At 36.4% G+C, this 21968-nt stretch overlaps 1 protein-coding gene and 1 long non-coding RNA gene across 2 annotated transcripts in view; one reads left to right on the top strand and one right to left on the bottom strand.

The window, feature by feature from the left end:
* Nucleotides 1–12791, bottom strand: part of LOC309966705 — a 51235-nt gene extending 38444 nt beyond the window's left edge. Inside the window, exon 1 of the long non-coding RNA XR_014326475.1 lies at nt 12725–12791. This is a non-coding gene — a long non-coding RNA (uncharacterized lncRNA). The remainder of the gene's footprint in view (nt 1–12724) is intronic.
* Nucleotides 3411–21968, top strand: part of LOC309966703 (putative G-protein coupled receptor 141) — a 61561-nt gene continuing 43003 nt past the window's right edge. Inside the window, exon 1 of the mRNA XM_082846949.1 lies at nt 3411–3572. The gene's annotated coding sequence lies outside the window, so the exon portion shown is untranslated. The remainder of the gene's footprint in view (nt 3573–21968) is intronic.

Raw genomic sequence — 21968 nt, forward strand, 5'->3', positions numbered from 1 at the left:
AATTTTTTAAAAATTTCAGCTATCTGGTGTGTAGTGATATTCCATTGCAGTTTTTATTTGCATTTCCCAAATCACTAATAAGAGTGACCAACATTTTGTGGGTTTATTGGGAAATTTTTTGCAAATTGTCTGTTCATGTATTTTGTGTATATTAACTTTATTGTATTATCTGTCTTTTTCTTATTGATATATATTTGATATGAGTCCTTTGTCAGTTATATGAACTACAAAAATCTGGAATTTTTATGTATAAAATCAGGGCTCTTGCAAGTAAAGATAGTTTCATTTCTACTTTTCCAATACTTATACCTTCTATTGATTGTCTTGCCTCATCACACTGGGTTAAGATAGATCCTAGATTAGAATGCAATGTTGAATAGTATTCTAATAGTCAGAAGTCATCCTTTACGTATACCTGATATCAAAAGAAAAGCTTTCAATATTTTCCATTGAAGCATGATGTTTGCTATAAAATGTTGTAAACATCCTTCTATTCTTAGTTTGTAGGTTTTCTTTTCTAAAATCACAGATGGATGCTGAATTTTATTGAGTGATCTTTCTGCCTCTATTTGAGATGATTATGATTCTTCTCCTCTATTCTGTTGATGTGGTGAAATGCATTCATCGATTTTCACATGTTACACCAACTTGCCCTCCTGGAATAATTGTATTATCATTTTTATATATCACTGGATTTGCTTTGCTACCATTTTGTAAGAGTTTTGTATCTATATAAATAAGAGAGTGGGCTCCCTTAGATCCTTTAATGTAATGTTCTTACCAGTATTTGCTACCAAAGTTACAATGACCTCAAAATATGACTTGGGAAATTTTTCCTCTTTCTCTGTCTCTGGAATAGTATATGTAAGATTGATTTTTATTTCTAAATGTTTGGAGGAATTCACTAGTAAAGCTGCCAGGCTTGGAAATTTGTTTTCAAAGGATGTTAGTTACAGATCCAATTTCTTTACTACATATTAAACTATTTGTATTTTATATTTCTTCTTGTGGTATTTTGGCAGTTTTGGAAAATTATGGCTTTTAAAACCATCTAATTGTTTCATTGAAATTATTACTCTAAAGCTGTTATGATATCCTCTTGTTTTCATTTTCTTAACTGTGGGATCTTTACTGAAATCCCTCCTTTGAATAAAATCATTCTTGATATTCGTGTTTTGTGCCCTCTTTCTTTTTTTCTTGACCTGTCTTTCAGAGATTTATCAAATTTTAAAACCAACTTTTTTTAAAAAAACAACTTTTATATTGATTTTCTCCAGTGCATGTTTGTTTAATATTTTATTGACTTTTGCTTTTATTTTTATTATTTGTTTCTATTTGTTCTCCCTAGGTTTATTTTTCTTTTAACTTATGGACATGGATGCTTGGAGAATTTATTTTCAGCTTCACTCCTAATATAAGCATTTAAGTATGGTGTTAATTGTGTTCTGAAAGATTTGACAAGTTGAAGTTTCATTATCATTCAAAGAAAAAGTTTCCTAATTTTCATTTGTATTCATTTTTTTTAGCCTTTGCATTATTTAAAAGTACTTATATCAAGAACTTTTCTAACATAAGAAAGTTTTAATATTATCTTTTTTGTTATTGATTTCTAGCCTAACTGTACTATTGTCAGAAAATATACTGTGTATAATTTTAGTTTTTAGATCTTTGTTGAGATTTCCTTTATACCCATCACTTAGTTAACTGGCTTTGACATTTGATGTGAATTTTGCTCTTGCTGGATATAGGGTATGTATATTAGGTCAAATTTATTGATGGCATTGTTAAAAATCTACTATATCCATATGGAATTTTTGTCTGCTTGGTCTATCAGTTACTAAGAGACATCTGTTAAAAATCTCCCTATGATAATGGATTTGTCCATTTTCCTTTTAATTGTGTCATCATTTTGCTTTATATATTTTGAAACTACATTATTAAGTGCAAGAAATTTAGAATTGTAATATTTTAGAAAGATTGTGGCATTTATCATAATGAAATTCCCGTTGTTTATTGCCAATAATGCTACCCTTTTCTGCTTGATTTCTCTGCTTCTCAGTGGCCAGTTATAAACAGGAGCACCTTGAGTAAAAAAGAGTCAAAAATCAGGCTCATTTTTTGTACTTCTCTTCTCCTGGGGATTTGGTTTCTTCAGTTTCTCACTGCCTGGCCAGCTTTCTAAAGCCAATAGAATTTATATGCTATCCAATTTTTTTAGTTCTTCTCAGAGGGTGGGTTTGTCTATAACAGTCTTCTCTAACATTACTAAAAATTGAAATTCCTCCAGCATGAGTTATTTTGAAGCATATAACATTTTTATTCCTATAACACAAATGGTGCACACCTGCCGAAATTGAAGACTTTCCAGATGTAGAATACTTCCCTTGCAACTGAGAAAACAAAATCAGGTGCATTTATAACATTATGTTTGAAATGAGAAATGTGAACAATGAGTAACAAGAGCTGCAAAATGTTTGCCTAGAATATTAGTATTCTAGCATTGCAAAGGAGACCACAAATCATCTGAAGTTACGAAAATCATAATTCTAATTTGGGCCTTTAAAGTAGAGGGAACTCAGGGACGGTACAAGTTTGATGCTCCCGTAATTTTTTTTAAATAAAGAAATGTCAAATTAGAGTTTAAAAATTCGAGTGGTGTTTAAAATGTTGATATTTAATAAATTAGCAATCTAAAGTCACAGATTTCTATATGTTATTAGGTGATTTACAAGATAATTACAATATTGATAAAATGTTAATTTATAGTGTTGCATAAAATGGCAGGCAAGTTAGAGCAGTTTGAGGAACTTAGTTTTCTTTCAACATTTGCAGTATATCTTTATGACTGTGTGCAGAACTTCTTTTGAAGATAATGTTCATGGTCTAAAAAACGAGGCTGTGGACTAACATACTCCCCTCCTCTGGCACTATAATAGACTCTGGTTCAAATATCCTCTTTCTTAACTCTAATTAAATGAGCTGATGTTAGTGTCATGTTTTAGTCAATATTATATATCAATGACAGAGCTAATCACCAAAATACATTATAAGGGTAGGAGTCCTAGGTCCCCAATGGGGTATAGAACAACTCTGTAAATTTTCTGAAAGGAAATTATATATATATATAATATATTCTTCCACCCTAAACACAGCACACAGTTCAGCACACATTTTGATAATGTCACTGCCTTTTCCCCCCATTCTCTACAAAATTCAGTTTGAATAGTTTTTTTAAAATGGATTCTCATAGTAGTCCTAAAACCTTAAAAAAGAATTTCTTGACAGTTGGCCTTCCTATAATTTTGCAACTTGGACTGTTCATCTTTAAGAGCTTGGTTTTTCAGTGTTAGTGTGTTTGAAATGGTCTTGAGGTTTTGTGGTTGCTGTTGATTCTTTGCAGAACGTAACTTAAAACACCAGCTTCCTTTTGTTTGGTGAACCGGCCAGGCCCTGTGAGTGCATGCAGACCGTGGAAGTGCCCAAGCAGGCTTGTCATTAAAAAAGAATCAGATTTGGAATTCAGACAGATGGCCTAACTCTGCACATTTCCCTGAGAAATCTGGCTTTTTCAGGTAAGTGCAAAAGACTTGGGCTGGGGGGCATGTGAATAGAGGTTATGCATAAAGAGAGCATGCCAGACTTACCAACGTAGTCCTAGTTCAGAATCTCCAGACAGTCTTACTGTGAAAAACAAGCTTATGGGACGAAGTGAGAGAGTGGCATGGACATATATACACTACCAAACATAAAATAGATAGCTAGGGGGAAGCAGCCACATAGCACAGGGAGATCGGCTCTATGCTTTGTGTCCAACTAGAAGGGTGGGATAGGGAGGTTGGGAGGGAGACGCAAGAGGGAGGAGATATGGGGATATATGTATACATATAGCCGACTCACTTTGTTATACAGCAGAAACTAACACACCATTGTAAAGCAATTATACTCCCATAAAGATGTTAAAAAATATATTGAAAAAAACCCCAAGCTTATCTACTCTGACCACAACTCCTCCTTTATAGAAACAATTGTTTTGTTCTTCCTGTGTAGTACACACTACTCTGAGTTTGACACCTAATTTTTATTAGTGGTTAAATATGGACAAAACTGTTTTCAAAATCGATCAGAAAATAAAAAAAAGGACTGTGGCTAAAAACCTCATAGAAGTCTTTAGGGGATCTGGTATTGCTTTCACATATTATTCATATGTTTATCTCTTTTTTTTTGCTGTACGTGGGCCTCTCACTGTTGTGGCCTCTCTCGTTGCGGAGCACAGGCTCCGGACGCGCAGGCTCAGCGGCCATGGCTCACGGGCCCAGCCGCTCCGTGGCATATGGGATCCTCCCGGACCGGGACACGAACCCGTGTCCCCCGCATCGGCAGGCAGACTCTCAACCACTGTGCCACCAGGGAAGCCCCATATGTTTATCTTTTAAGTAGTTTTATTATTTTTTATTATGAAACTCTTTAAACTCTATTATTGCTAATATTTTCATATATAGTTTGAAACCATTTTGGCAGCCCTAATCGACAGAAGAAAACAATCAATAGCAATCAGGTACTTTGAAATTTCTAAAAGAATATATTCAAGATAGCATGTGTGATTTTGTGATAATGGTTATCATAATTCTTTGCATTCCATTTTTACAGTATGACATGACAGGAGGAATCTGAAAATAGCTTTAAAAATCACTTAATTAGAAGTTAACAACAGCATCTGTTCAAATATTTTCCTTAAGTAAGTTCCTTCCATACCATTATTTCCTTTCACAAGAAGTATTGCATTTCAAACATGTGGAATGGAAAATAATGCAAAGTTTAAAAAAGTAGTCAGTAATGCGCAGCCTGAGTTTCACAGCTTAGTCTTGCTTCTTTAACAAATTTGTAATATGATTCTGGATAGGTCATTTAGTTCTCTGGATTTCAACTTCCTGCAAAAATGTCCAATTATTTATCTAAGAAATTGTTTATCAAGTACTCCAGATTTACAACTCCTTGTTTTCTTTTTTATTGGGTTTAAATCAATCAGTCAATAGTTTAATTGATCAATAGGAGTAATGAGAGACCAATGGATGAGAAATCAGGAGGTATGAATTCTAGTCCTCTGTTTTCTAGTAATTGACCGAGTGATTTAGAAGATATTTTCTGACCATTCTAGGGCAAGGATTGGCAAATTTTTTCTATAAGGCCTAGATAGTGAATAGTTTAGGTTCTGCAAGCCAAAAGGCAAAGTTGAAGATAATATACAGGCTCTTATATAACTGTTTAAAATGTAACTATTTGAAAATGTAAACGCCATTCTTAGCTCAGGCTGTACAAGAAGAAGGCTGGATTTGGCCTCAGGGCCATAATTTTCCAATCCCGGTTCTTGGCAATGATTTTTAACAGTTATAAAATGGAAGATATAGACTAGATTATGTGACCCCAAAGGAGTTTATGGATGATACTTAAGGTAATCCACCAATCCTCTAACACTGTATACAAAAATCTAAGTGTTTGTAAATATGTGCTTTTTTAATGGGAAAAAAGTTCCAAAGATTTCATTAGATTTTCAAAGTGCTCTAAAACCCAGTTAAGATTAAAGACCACAGGACTAGCTGATTCCTAAAAATTCCAAATCTAAAATTCAAGGGAATGCTTATTGGGTGTCTACCATGTCTAAGCCTCTGTGCTGGCACCATAAGAGATGTTAGCATATTATGACTAAAATAACACATCAAAAATATTTTAAAGAATATTTTAATATGCACACATCAGTGATATCCTTCCAAGTAATAACCCTGAGAAAAATTCTGTAATTGGTCAAACATTTCTGAAAATATTGCTTTGCAAAATGTCTTCAAATCTATTATGAGTTATGTAAAAATATTCATCAAATATTTTCATTGTCCTATCTTGTTTTTGATGACAATGGCATTATTCATGACAATCATAATCAAACTTAATCTAAACAGAGTCTCTTTCCTAAAAATATGATTTCCTTAAAGGCAGGAACTATGCTTTTTTTTAATCTTTGTATTCTAGAATGGTGTTTGTCACTGAGTACTCAACATCTCTGGAATGAATATATGAATGAATGAAAAGATAAAGACACTGTCATTAAGATTATGTACAATAAATACCAAAGGCTTTGAACCCCAAATGCTCTAAAAACAGTAGTTACTAAGTCCAAAGATTGCTTTTCTTTTCAACTTTGGACGTAACTGGGATTTCAAAATACTTGGTCAACTAAAGATTATAGTTCCTGGAGATTAAGCCATTTTTTAAAAAGAGCGAAGTCTGTTGAATTTAATTCACATGTTACAGATTTTCCAGTAACTTAGCCTCTGGGATAGAGGGACTGGAGAGTGAAGTTTTGTTAATGAATAGCAGCATTCTCAGCATCAGGTAGAAGTTGTACCAGCTGAGCATTACACATAAATGGAAGGTTTTCCTGGGCAATCCAAAAGTCAGATCTAATAGAGTTTAGGATATCACTCTGCTCCCTGATAAAGAAGTTCAGCCTGACCTCCAGTGCATGGTTAATTGACGATGCCAAAATCTGAGCACTGTTGGCTGGGGAGTCCCCACAGCTACAGGGGGTGGGAAATGACTTGAGATCCAAACATACCTCACTTCTCTCTCTAGGAATAATTTCATTTTCTGAAAGAGAAATTCAATCTACAATAGCTGGTTTATGGTTCATTCAATTCTTTAGGGAAGTTTAAATCCTAAGATTGAAAAAAAATTAAGAAATGTTTAAAGAAAAGACTACAGAGCTTTGTATCATCTGGTGCTATGCCTGAACATCCTTATTCTAAAGGGTGCGTCCTACTTCTTCCCCTCCCTTCACTCTCCCTCTGCCTCAGAAACTGTGAGGGAAATAGCAACTTGCTGTTCACTTTGGGGTATAATTATAGAGTGTGCCTGTGCAGTATCTGTGCATTAAGTGATAGCATTTGTTCAATTATCAATATTTGGAGGTTTTTGCATATCACTGGATCTCCTTAGAGATTAAGACTAGTCAGACAGAGTCCCAAAACCAGAAGCTTCATACATGGAATCTCAAATATATAGCTCATTTCTGTTCTTGGTCCAAGGTCTCGCTTAAGTGATGATGAGGAGCTCAGTCCCCTCCTGAAGATTTCTGGAGACCTGGCTCACACGTTCTACAAATCCACGACAGGCGGTGCCCCTCAGTCTAACTGCTGCCCTCAGGTCTATCTGAATATCATCTCTCCACCTCTCTGGTCCACTTTATTCCAACAGGTGGACAAGGTCCCTTCGGTTTCCTCTCAAACACAACTAACTTGAACCTGTGACATGCCTTTTTGGGGCAAACTCTTTCTTAGAGGACCAGATAATCAATATTTTAGGTTTTGAAGGCCATACAATATCTGTTGCAACTACTTAGTTCTCCAGTTGTAGTACGAAAACAGCCAGAGATGACACATAAATAAATAGGCATTGCTGTGATCAGATAAAAACTTTACAAAAACATGTGGCTGGCCCATGGGCTATAGTTTTCTGGCCCATAAATTATATGAAGGCTTGATAACAAGCTTAAGAAATTACAATGTTTTAGACAGAAATGAAAAACTCAAAGTTAGAGATCACCTGCTAGAGGCATCAGCATTTCTTCCCAGCAGCCATTCTCATTAGCCCTGGTGTGAGGCCATGCTGCTGGGGCCTACTTATCATCCTGGGCAGAGGTCTTCTCCCCTCCTTATCTTTACATCCACAAATTCAAGTCTCTTCCTTCCTACATTAATCCCCAGTTAGAGGGTGTCAAAAATAAGTTTATATCATAATTATCTCTGAAGAGCAAGACCCATTGAACAGAACTGTGGCCCACCTAGGTCTGAAGCATCTTCAGTACTCAGAGTGTCACTTACGTTCCATTTGTACAGCTAAAAGCTGACCAAAATTATGCTTTCTTGACTAAATGGAGAGTCCACCCTAAAAAACTCTTTTCCTGTTTCTTCTTAAAATTTTGGTAAAGTATACATAACAGAAAATTTACCATTTTAACCATTTTTACGTGTATAGTTCATTGGCATTAAGTACATTCACATTATTGTGCAACCATCGCCACTATCCATCTCCAGAACTTTTTCGTCATCCTGAACTGAAACTCTGTACTTCTTAAACAGTAACTCCCCATTCCCCCTACCCCAGCCTCTGGTAACAACCATTTTACTTTATGTCTCTTTGAGTTTGACTATTTTAAGTTATTCACATAAATGGAACCGTAATATCTGTTCTCTTGTGTAAAAAGCAAATTCTTGCTTCTATTCTTAGAATCACATGAAAAAATAAACTGCCTATCTATTCTGGCTTCCAGCTATCTCTGGTCTAGAAATATTGGGGACTAGTCTGAGAACACCTGACTGTATACTTTTCATAAATTATATCCCACTATTCTCCAGTCTGTTTCCTCTGCATCAACTATTAGGACATCTCCTCTTTCCTCAAATGCACATCACACATTATTTTCTTTGGAATATTGTGATCCACACCTTTAATGCCACCAAATTACAATGGTTTTAGGAGCTCTGTGAACCAGGGGCAGAGCAATATGTTTATTTCTTATTATTTCACAGCAGATACATTGCCACTCATGTAATTAATTCAGCATAGATTGCATAAGATTATTTTAGTGCAGGTCTTATCTTTTCCTAAACTGTAATCTCTTTGCAAAGCCATGACCCTATCAAGCACAGACTGTATTCTATGCAAGGGCTTAATTTAGAGAAACTTTAGTTGGTATCTGAACATGAGATTCAGGAATTAAGAAAAAAATCGTCACATTCATCAATTCCCTCCCCCCCTTTCTCCCTCTCTCTTTCTGTCCATACTCCATTAAACATAATCTAACCTACAAACATCTCTACCAAGAGCAAAATTGTTAAACTGGTCTGTTTCAGATCTCTTCCCATGAAGAAAATTTGACATAAAACACTTCAGTTTTTCTTAATTTCTCTTAATTTTCAGAAAAAAAATTTTGATAGGAATATAGGAATTATTGTATCTACTTCACTCTTTATAATATTATAGAGAGAAAGACATACAGAAATATTCAAAGATGTTTACGATCCCTGCTTTCCAGGAGACAATAATATAGTTGGAGAGACACAATTTATCCATGTAAAACAAATGCAAAGGTCATAAGTCATTATGAGACTCTATATTTGTCAAATGCTTTGTAGCTTATAAGGAGGAGGTAGGTATATTAATCTTTATTTTACTATTAATTTTTTTCAGAAAATTTAATTAAGAGAACATGAAAGTTTAATGTCGAATTTCCTTTAAGGGAAAAGATCTGGAACAGACCGATTCTAAGACTTTTCTCTTGACAGAGGCAACGACAGAAAAAAAAAAAAAGTGGTTAGATAATCTTTATTAGATCACATAAAAGGAAAAAGAATAAGTGCAAATCATTAGTCAAATGATTGGATGGGTAACTAGTTTTCTAAAACAGGTCTTCAATAGTATTAAGTCTTATTAGAAAAAATTTAAAGTGTTTTATCAGGAAAGCTAATTGCTTTCCAGAAGAACATGTGAACTGGATTACACAGAAAACTCTGTCCTAGGCCAGGTTTGAGACTATTTTTCCTTTATACTGCAAATGATGAAATCAAGGCTTAAGGTCACCTGGATACCCTGGCAGATCAGGAGAGTGAATTTTGTCTTCAAGTCCTGAATTTTCCCCATCAGCCTCCATACTCAGGCATGAGTTGTGTGATGCAGACTGAGTGCTGGGGTAATTCAGTGAGGAGGAACGTCCCTGAAGACAGAGAGGTCTGAAGGTTGAGACTCTTAAATGAGACTTGATGTGTGGATGAAATTTGGAGAAACAACAAGGAATATGACACTCACTTACATTAAAGTAGTGATTCTCAAGGTGAGTCTGTACTGGAATCACCTGAACAGCTTGTTAAGGGCACCAATATCAAGGTCTCCCCATAGATTCTGATCCAGGGGTCTGAGGTGGGGCTCTGGACATCAGTGGTTTGACTGATCTCCCAGGGTGATTCTGAAGGCTTGTGGTTGGGTGGTTGGTTCTTTCTCATCCCATATTCCTAACCTTGTATTGTAAGTGCTAACAGCAGGGACATAACTAACAGCTGCTCTGAGGGCTTAAGTCTAAGAGAAGGAGGAATGGAGAAGTTTCTAAGATGTTCAGAAAGACAATCTATGCATACTGGCCCCAGTGCCCAGCACTGTGTGATATATACAAGAGAGGTTGTCACAGGGGGAGACAAAGGCTTTATTCCTTACTAGATTGGCTTACTTTATAAAAAGTTGTGATTCTCTCAGCCATTACACACTTCTAAGTGACACACACATCTTCCATGCCCCAGACCTTGGTCAGCTTCAACAACCCTTAGCTTCTTCTGTCAGTAAAAGGTAGATCACAATATCTAACTCAAATGAGAATTATAAGAATCGAAAGAAATAACGTTTGAAAAATGCCTAGGACATAGTATTATTCAATAATTATTACTCTTCTTCCCTGCTACCACCATTGTACAGTTTATAGTTTTTATAATACAAATAAAACAAACTGAAACGATTCATATCTCACTGTCAACAACTTTCAGCCAAAGACCACAGGGACACCTGTAGTTGGACAACTTGGGTTTATGATTCATTGCAAGGAGGGAAAGCACACACCATGGGGAACCATGGGCACCTCAGAGAGGCAGTGTTAGAAACAATCTATTACAGGGTTTGAGCTTTCATGGGGTGATTCAGGGGAGTGTCTAAGGATGTGGGGCTTCATTCTGTACTGGATGCTGTCATAAGGCAGAAACAATTTTATGCTCAATGAAGAAAAAGAAGTCATTAATTTTAATCAAGAAAGGGAGTATTTGGTATTTTATGGATGGTCCTGTGACCTTGTTTTTGTCTATGCTTAGATAAAATTACACAGGGACCTTGCTTTGTTTTTTTTTTTTGATACAGCAGGTTCTTATTAGTCATCCATTTTATACATATTAGTGTATACATGTCAATCCCAACTTCCCAATTCATCCCACCACCACCACCACCACCACCACCACCCCGCTTTCCCCCCTTGGTGTCCGCATGTTTGTTCTCTACATCTGTGTCTCTATTTCTGCCTTGCAAACCAGTTCATCTGTACCATTTTTCTAGATTCTCTATATATGTGTTAATATACGATATTTGTTTTTCTCTTTCTGACTTACTTCACTCTGTATGACAGTCTCTAGATCCATCCACGTCTCTACAAATGACCCAATTTTGTTCCTTTTTATGGCTGAGTAATATTCCATTGTATATATGTACCACATCTTCTTTATCCATTTGTCTGTCGATGGGCATTTAGGTTGCTTCCATGACCTGGCTATTGTAAATAGTGCTGCAAGGGGACCTTGTTTTGTTTCATTTTATCAGAGTGACTATACCTGAGAGATCCCCCTTTCTCTTTCTTTCTTCTGAGATGAAACAGAATAGAAATTTAAATTTCTATTTAAACTTATTTAAATAGAAAGATTGAACATTTTGGGGGCACTTACTAAATCATGCTTAGCTTTAATCCTCCCAACAATTTCACATGTATATTATCTACATAAGGGAGGATTTGAAGCCAGATCTGACTTCTAACTATAGAAGCTGCCAGTCTGGTGTGCTACCACCTTGTTGAGCTGTGCTTTGGTCACCACTGGAGACCATGAATAAATTCCTGCCCATCACTCTAAATGGATCACACTCAAGTTTACTTACAACAGAAAAAAATCCTTTGATCTATAATCAAAGTCTGGCAACATTTTTTGTTGTTGTTATGAAATAACAGATAGTAAATATTTTGAGCTTTGTAGGCTATACCATCCCTATCATGACTACTCAACTGCCACTGTAGCAGGAAAGCAGCCACAGATCATACTTGAACAGATGAGCATGGCTGTGTTCTAATGAAACTTTACTTATAAAACTGGTTGGCAGGTGGGATTTGGCCCTTGGGCTGTAGTTTGCAAACCTATGCTCTAGATTACAAGTAGCCAGAAATCCCAAATCAATTTGACTTTTTAAAATTGTATTTTACGTTTTGAATAATTAAATATGTGTAAATTGTTAATTTTAAAAATTGTAACTATGTGTAATAGTTAAATATTTATAGATATAAATGGGTTTATTTAATCTGGGGTTTGTTTATTTATTTAAATAAACTGCCAATTTCTAGGCATGATAAAGAATCAGGATGGTGCCTCATACCATTTGCTTCTCTGATCTTGTATAGTGAGAACTGGAGCTTGAGAGGCCAAAGGGCCTAACAGGTAGTCCGTGCCTCCTTTCATTATTTCTTAAAGGATAACTCTTGTTAGCTAAAATGAAGCTCAGGGAGTTGAACACTTGTCCTCAGTTATCCATATTATGGTAGAGCTGGTGTTAAGCCCCACAGTCTTTTCATTACACCCTATGCCTCAATTTTAATAAATTATGGAATTGATGGCTTGGAAGCATACTAAGATGTTTGGGTTGCTTTCTGAATCATCAAAGAAAAATTATATGATCAGAATAAACTTAGTGCGACATGTATTTTGTTACAGTTTAACTCTTTGAAAAATTTGGGTTGGGGGTGAATGTGGAAACTGAAATTCAGTAGCATAGCATCGGAAGGGCATTGCATGTCTAGCCTCAACAGCCAATTCCCTTTTTATAGATTTCTCTTTCAGCAAGGCATAACATAGTGTCTGAGCTAAAAAAAAAAAAGATCACCTACCATCAGCATGTCAGATTGTCTTCATTTGTGACTTGAGGGTAGAAAGATGGGGTGAGGCATATCACAGGAGATGTTCTACTCTGAATCTTCCCAAGCACATGTGATGCCACTGCTCTGATGAAAAGGGATTTTTAATTAGAATCTCCCATTCTTCAAATGTGCAGAAAAAATGCAAGTGTGTATGGGCAATTGACATATGTATTTATATGATTTCATACTTAAAATTGAATATCACACTGATATTTTTCATGTAAATTAAAAGTCCTATAATTTAGACATTTATTTATACCATTTACCCAGCTCCTACATATTTCTATGATACAGCCTACTAGGCAATATTCTTTTTTATAGAAGAGGCTAACCTATGTTCTTTTCCTCCCATAAAGCTTAATTTAAAACCCATCTGCCCCAGGAAATCTATGAATAACCCAGCCTGGGTGCTTTATTCTTCCAGTCCAACCAGGATTTGTACCCTCAGCTTAGACTATGAAGCAAATGTGGACCCCAGTGATGCATGAAACTATGTAGCTGTGATGAAACATTTTTATAGTAAATATACCCCTAAGAATTCCATTTGAAAACTTAGGGACAATAAATCTCACAATTCACTTGTGATTTAGCAAGCTACAAATAGGTCCTCCAAGGGCTCAAAATGGAATATGGCAGAAAAGAGAATGTATTAATATTTTTCCTGAGTTTCTTCCTCCAACCTCTTATATTGCTTTGTGACATAATAATAATAATGTAATTATTATATAGCATTATATAGTAATAATAAATATAAATAAATAACAATTAAGAAAATGATAGTCTATATATTTCTTTGTATGTTTGAATGGGCTGTCGCCAGAGGAATGGAGGGGAGTCTTGCTTCGTGACCCAAGGGGAGACTTCTGATAAGCACCATCACTCAGTGCAACTCCATCCCTTTTATTTCATCCAAACCTAGAGTTGCCAAAGTTAGAAAACAAAAATACAGGGCTCCCAATTAAATCTGAATTTCAGATAAATTGTAAATAATTTTCTTTTAGTATAAATATGTCCCAAATATTACATGAGATACTTATACAAAAATAATCATTTGTTTATCTGGATTTCAAATCTGAGTATTCTGTGTTTTATCTGTCAACTCTACACACAAAACCTTGAGCTTCAGTTTTCACATAGTGAGTTTTCTGGTTTGAAAGAATTTGACAGACCAATCACAAGCCCTGAAATTGAAACTGTGATTAAAAATCTTCCAACAAACAAAAGCCCAGGACCAGATGGCTTCACAGGCGAATTCTATCAAACATTTAGAGAAGAGCTAACACCTATCTTTCTCAACTCTTCCAAAATATAGCAGAGGGAGGAACACTCCCCAACTCATTCTATGAGGCCACCATCACGCTGATACCAAAACCAGACAAAGATGCCACAAAGAAAGAAAACTATAGGCCAATATCACTGATGAACATAGATGCAAAAATCCTCAACAAAATACTAGCAAACAGAATCCAACAGCACATTAAAAGGATCATACACCATGATCAAGTGGGGTTTATCCCAGGAATGCAAGGATTCTTCAATATATGCAAATCAATCAATGTGATACACCATATTAACAAATTGAAGGAGAAAAACCATATGATCATCTCAATCAATGCAGAGAAGACTTTCGACAAAATTCAACACCCATTTATGATAAAAACCCTGCAGAAAGTAGGCATAGAGGGAACTTTCCTAAACATAATAAAGGCCATATATGACAAACCCACAGCCAACATCGTCCTCAATGGTGAAACACTGAAAGCATTTCCACTAAGGTCAGGAACAAGACAAGGTTGCCCACTCTCACCACTATTATTCAACATAGTTTTGGAAGTTTTAGCCACAGCAATCAGAGAAGAAAAAGAAATAAAAGGAATCCAAATCGGAAGAGAAGAAGTAAAGCTGTCACTGTTTGCAGAGGACATGATACTATACATAGAGTATCCTAAAGATACTACCAGAAAACTACTAGAGCTAATCAATGAATTTGGTAAAGTAGCGGGATACAAAATTAATGCACAGAAATCTCTGGCATTCCTATACACTAATGATGAAAAATCTGAAAGTGAAATCAAGAAAACACTCCCATTTACCACTGCAACAAAAAGAATAAAATATCTAGGAATAAACCTACCTAAGGAGACAAAAGACCTGCATGCAGAAAATTATAAGACACTGATGAAAGAAATTAAAGATGATACAAATAGATGGAGAGATATACCATGCTCTTGGATTGGAAGAATCAACATTGTGAAAATGACTCTACTACCCAAAGCAATCTACAGATTCAATGCAATCCCTATCGAACTACCACTGGCATTTTTCACAGAACTAGAACAAAAAATTTCACAATTTGTATGGAAACACAAAAGACCCTGAATAGCCAAAGCAGTCTTGAGGGAGAAAAACTGAACTGGAGGAATCAGACTCCCTGATTTCAGACTATACTACAAAGCTACAGTAATCAAGACAGTATGATACTGGCACAAAAACAGAAATATAGATCAATGGAACAGTATAGAAAGTCCAGAGATAAACCTACACACATATGGTCACCGTATCTTTGATAAAGAAGGCAAGAATATACAGTGGAGAAAAGACAGCCTCTTCAATAAGTGGTGCTGGGAAAACTGGACAGGTACATGTAAAAGTATGAAATTAGAACACTCCCTAACACCATACACAAAAATAAACTCAAAATGGATTAAAGACCTAAATGTAAGGCCCGACACTATAAAACTCTTAGAGGAAAACATAGGCAGAACACTCTATGACATAAATCACAGCAAGATCCTTTTTGACCCACCTCCTAGAGAAATGGAAATAAAAACAAAATAAACAAATGCGACCTAATGAAACTTCAAAGCTTTTACACAGCAAAGGAAACCATAAACAAGACCAAAAGACAACCCTCAGAATGGGAGAAAGTATTTGCAAATGAAGCAACTGACAAAGGATTAATCTCCAAAATTTACAAGCAGCTCATACAGCTCAATATCAAAAAAATAAACAACCCAATCCAAAAATGGGCAGAAGACCTAAATAGACATTTCTCCAAAGCAGATATACAGATTGCCAACAAACACATGAAAGAATGCTCAACATCATTAATCATTAGAGAAATGCAAATCAAAACTACAATGAGATATCATCTCACACCAGTCAGAATGGCCATCATCAAAAAATCTACAAACAATAAATGCTGGAGAGGGTGTGGAGAAAAGGGAATCCTCTTGCACTGCTGGTGGGAATGTAAATTGCAACAGCCACTATGGAGAACAGTATGGAGGTTCCTTAAAAAACTAAAAATAGAACTACCATATGACCCAGCAATCCCACTACTGGGCATATACCCTGAGAAAACCATAATTCAAAAAGAGTCATGTACCACAATGTTCATTGCAGCTCTATTTACAATAGCCAGGACATGGAAGCAACCTAAGTGTCCATTGACAGATGAATGGGTAAAGAAGATGTGGCACATATATACAATGGAATACTACTCAGCTATAAAAAGAAATGAAATTGAGTTATTTGTAGTGAGGTGGATGGACCTACAGTCTGTCATACAGAGTGAAGTAAGTCAGAAAGAGAAAAACAAATACCGTATGCTAACACATATATATGGAATCTAAGAAAAAAAAAAAAAAGGTCATGAAGAACCTAGGGGCAAGACAGGAATAAAGACAGAGACCTATTAGAGAATGGACTTGAGGATATGGGAGGGGGAAGGGTAAGCTGTGACAAAGTGAGAGAGTGGCATGGACATATATACACTACCAAATGTAAAATAGATAGCTAGTGGGAAGCAGCCGCATAGCACAGGGAGATCAGCTCTGTGCTTTGTGACCACCTAGAGGGGTGGGATAGGGAGGGTGGGAAGGAGGGAGACGCAAGAGGGAAGATATATGGGAACATATGTATATATATATAACTGATTCACTTTGTTATAAAGCAGAAACTAACACACCATTGTAAAGAAATTATACTCCAATAAAAATGTAAAAAAAAAAAAACACAGAATTTGATACAATTTCCTGTTCAGCCACATATGAGCCCTTAGGCAACCTATTTAACCTGGAGGTAATAATTCATATTGTAGAGACTTGTCATAAGAATTGCAAGGAGAGAATGCAAATAAATCACCTGGGGTAGGGCCAGGAATAGGCAGCTGCTCAGCAAACATTGCCCAAATGTTTAATTCCTTTTCTTCCTTCAAATTCTTTCAATTCTTCCCCTAACCTTTTTGGGAAGAATTAGGTGCTACTCCCTTTTCCCTCACAATAGGCTGTACCTATTTCATATGGCATTTATTGTACACAACTTAAGGCCTGTTTTGTAATGATAATAGATACATTAATTTCTTCTTTCCTCCCTCCCTTTTTTTGAAATTAGAGTTTACCTTGCATAGCATTTAAATTTTTTTTCTTTCAAACTTTCCAGTTTCTTTTATTTAAGATGTATCTAAATAATGGACTTCTAATGGAATTTTTTGTTTACATCTTTATTGGAGTATAATTGCTTTACAATGGTGTGCTAGTTTCTGCTTTATAACAAAGTGAATCAGTTATACATATATCCCCATATCTCTTCCCTCTTGCGTCTCCCTCTCTCCCACCCTCCCTATCCCACCCCTCTAGGTGGTCACAAAGCACCGAGCTGATCTCCCTGTGCTATGTGGCATAAATCTGATAATCTTTTTTAACTGTGGAGTATGGTCCACTTAAATGAATTATTAATGAAAGGTGCATCTAATTTCTACCTTTTAATTTTTTGCTATTTGTATACATTTTTGTAGGTTTCATTTTTTTCCTCTCCCTTCCTTCCTTCCTCCTTTCCTTCCTTCCATCTTTGTGTTCTTTTCTTTTGGACTAATTGAACTTGTTTTTTCTTCACTTCATCTTTCTCCCTTTACTAGTTTGGAAGATATACATTCAAGTTTTATTCTTTTAGTGCTAGTAAAGAATTATGAACTTCCATATAATTTAAAAACCCTGAAGTTAAACAGTGTCTTACTTTTTTCCTAAGCAATATACAGATCTCAGAATACATTGACAGAGAACCCCCTTCCAACATTTATATATGATATTATTGCCCAATATTTTACTATTATCTTGTATTTTAACCCAATAAATTAGGGACCCTTATTATTGTTGTTTTATACAAAATCTGGTTAGATTTACCATATATTTAGTTTCCTTGATTAACATTTTTTTCCTTTGTAACTTAGACTTTCCTTCTTGTATAACTTTCCTTCTTCCTTAAATATATCCTGTACATGTTCCTTTAGAAAGAATAAGTTGGTGTTACTCTCTTTCAATTTTTGTTGTACGAAAGGTCTTTTTCTTGCCTACGTTCTTGAAAGACAATTTTGCTGTGTATCCTTTGTAGGTTGATGGTTACTTTCACTCATTGTTTAAGGTAATATCTTACTATATTCTGGCCTCCACTGCTGCTTTTAAAAACCCACCTGTATCTGTAAAGGCTTTTCTTTTTAGGTGATCCATCTTTTCTAATAGGCTGGCTTTAGCGTCAGCATCTCTTTTTCCTTAGTATTCTGCAGTTTCACTATGCTATGTCTAGGTTTGGATTTCTTCTTATTCACCCTGCTTAAGATTTTTTGACCTTACTGAATCTGACAATGGATGTTTTTCATCAAATCTGGAAAATTCTCAGCAATTATCTCTCAGAAAATTGCCTTTACTTTGCTCTATCGTCTATTCTAGAACAAATTTAACCTCTATGTCACTTCTTTTTTGTGATAAGAAATGTATATAGTGTGTTTGCTCTTATTATTTTCCTTTCTGAGCCACACTCTGAGTAATTTTTTTCATATCTATTATATAGTTCACCAATTTTTATTTTCTTTGTCGAATATGTCTTTTGAGATTCTGGTTCTATGGGTATATTTTTCACTTTCAAAATACAATTTCGTTTATTTTTCAAACTGCCTGATCAATTTTTAAAAATCACTTATGCTAAATATTTTATTTCTTTATATTTTTACATTTGCACTGGCATTTGTGTCTGCCATGTACTTTTAGCCAGATATCCAGAAACCCTGAGCCATTTTGAAAATTGCTTATACTGGCCTCTCTTCAGTTTGTTGGGAAAACACTGAGGGAAGGGATAGAGTGAGTCCTCTGACTTGATAAACCTGATTTGAAATGATAAAAAGATGAGGGTAGTGGCATGGACTTATATATACTACCAAGTGTAAAATAGATAGCTGGTGGGAAGCAGCCACATAGCACAGGGTGATCAGCTCTGTGCTTTATGACCACCTGGAGGGGTGGGATAGGGAAGGTGGGAGGGAGACGCAAGAGGGAGGAAATATGGGGATATGTGCATATGTGTAGCTGGTTCACTTTGTTATAAAGCAGAAGCTAGCACACCATTGTAAAGCAATTATGCTCCAATAAAGACATTAAAAAAAAAAAAGATGAGGGTCTGACAGAAAAGAAATCAAACCCTGAGGTTGGGAATTCAATTTGAGATTGAGACAGTGGTTTTCATCTTTGGACGCCCACTGGAAATATTTGAAGAGCATTTGAAAAATTTGGATACCTTGGCTCCTTCCCAGAAGTGGGAGCCATGCATCAGTCCTTTTCAAAAGCTTCCCAGGCAATTCTACTGTGCAGCCAGCATTGATGCAACAGCCAGAGCATCATGGAAAAAAAAAAAAAAAAAGAAAAAGAAAAACACAACACTCTAGGTGTTCCAAACAGGGAGGAATTTAATGTAGAGGATCAGAGGCTGCAATTATAATCAGCAATTATCTCTCAGAAAATTGCCTTTACTTCGCTCTCTCCATCGTCTATTCTAGAACAAATTTAACCTCCATGTCACTTGGAGGGCTATAAGAATAGAGATTCTATTGGAAGGGCTATTAGAATAAAGATTCGGGGCATCTGCTACATTTTTTCTGGAAATCAGGCGGTACAGGAATCTCAGAAAACCACCACTGAAGACGACAGCCATGTATGCTCCAAGGAGGGTGATTCAGAGGAAGACTGAGACCCTCCACTAGAAGGGGTTGTCTGCTGTCTCCTAAGCCCTCGGGCCTGGATGCTGTTGACACAGGAAGAGTCACGGCTTCTCTTCAGTTTCACCTTCAGATTGTGACGGGGATATTTATTATTGGTGGTATCTAACACTAAACCCTCTGGGCAGGGATTCTAGGGGTTGCAGAGAAGGGGGGAAATGGTGCAAATCTGTCAAAAGATTGAGAATCACTGGTTTGGGATGGGTAAACTTCCAAAATTCAGAGCACAGAGGGACTCAGGCCTATCAGTAATTAGGAACATCAGCATGCTTGTAAAAGATCCAAGAAAGAGGCTTGAGGTTAAACTCTCCCAGTGGACAGAACTTTTCTCAATACTCCAGATTTCTGTAAGTACCAAGAGGAAGTGGAAATATCTTTTATCATCCTACAGTGCCTTTAACTTTTCCAGCAGTGATAAGAATTCACAAATGAATTGCAAAAAGAATCTATAAGAAGAATCTTAGTCATATGAATCAAAAGCTATACTTTGCAGAGACAGCTGAATCTGGTATTCAAATGGAGAGGTTTAATGATGGGTGCCATGAAAATGCAACTACAAAAAAAGGAAAATGCATCTGATACCAAAGCTCATGTTCTTTGCTCTTCATGCCATTGCCTCTTTATAAGCAATGACAGTTTGAATATTGTAAGCCTCCTTTCTTTCTTTCTTTCTTTTTCTTTTTTTTACAGAAATCTTATAGACTGTAGACTCTTGCAAAGAGAAGGGCACGGATGAAGGAAAATAAGAGAAAGCCCTTCTCTTGTTGGTAGCTCCTCTCCTCTTTCCTCCTTCTGAGAGTGACCACCCACCTGGTGTGTTCCTTAGTTCTCTGTCACTGCTATGGCCTCTTCCTCTTTCTCTCCTGTGTTTCCCCAACCTTCTTCTCTTCTTCCCCTTACCTCCTTCCTGTTAAAGTGTCTGGTAGTGGAGCTGGGCAGAGATGTGGTCAGATCTGTGTGGGGTTTCTCAGGGGTGAGGTAACCTCAGACCCTGAGCCTAGGGAAAAAATATCACCCTAGATTCAGACAGCTGTACCCTAAACCTCCTAGACCTTCTCCTGTCATAATAATACTGAATGTTTACTGTTTGTCAAGATGGTCCTAAATGTAGTGCTTAGAACCATGACTTGTACATATTTAGTACCTTAGTAGAGCACCATTACTAAAATGTTCACAACAGCCTTACAAAGTGAATAATCTTATTATTCCCATTTTATACATGAGGAATCTGTAGACTTTCAAGAGACTGAATAACTTGCTCAATTTCAAATAGCTAACACCCAGATCAAGTGGTGAGCACTCCACTGTGTTCTGAGTTTTCCTGATTATAACGTGTTTATGCCTCCAGTTCTGTCATTATAATATTTATTTATTTATTTGCTGCATTGGGTCTTCGTTTCTGCATGAGGGATTTCTCTGGTTGCAGCAAGTGGGGGCTACTCTTCGTTGTAGTGCATGGGCTTCTCATTGTGGTGGCTTCTCTTGCTGTGGAGCAGGGGCTCTAGGCCCACGGGCTTCAGTAGTTGCAGCATGTGGGCTCAGTAGTTGTGGTGCACGGGCTTCAGTAGTTGCAGCATGCGGGCTCAGTAGTTGTGGTGCACAGGCTTAGTTGCTCCACGGCACGTGGGATATTCCTGGACCAGGGATCGAACCCGTGTCCCCTGAATTGGCAGGCGGATTCTTAACTACTGTGCCACAAGGGAAGTCCCCCTGCCATTGTAATTTAAGTAGGACACTGGCAAACTAGAATGTTCAAATAATCTAGTCATATGAGGAAGGTGCTGGAAACTACACCATCTTTATCACCATCATCAATGATGAACATTTATGGAGTGCAACCTCTATACCAAGTTCTATGTGATGTGTTTTATGTAGACTATCTGCATGCAAGTTAAACATTTAGTACAACAACTTTATGAAATATGTACCATTATAGTCATACAACTGACAGACAAGGAAAATGAAATATGGGGATAGTAATTAACTTGCCCAAGATGGCCCAGCTAGTAAATAATAAAGGCAAGACTCCAGTGCCAAAGCTTATAATCCTACACTATGCTGAAAACCTTAGTTACTTGCCTGAATAAGAAAAGATGGCAGGGTACTGAGAGAAAAGAGAGAAGGTAGGAATATTCAGTTGATGAAGGAATATCATCTAAAAAGGAAAAA

This window comes from Leucopleurus acutus (assembly GCF_964270905.1).
Source record: "Leucopleurus acutus genome assembly, chromosome: 9".
Classification (NCBI taxonomy): domain Eukaryota; kingdom Metazoa; phylum Chordata; class Mammalia; order Artiodactyla; family Delphinidae; genus Leucopleurus; species Leucopleurus acutus.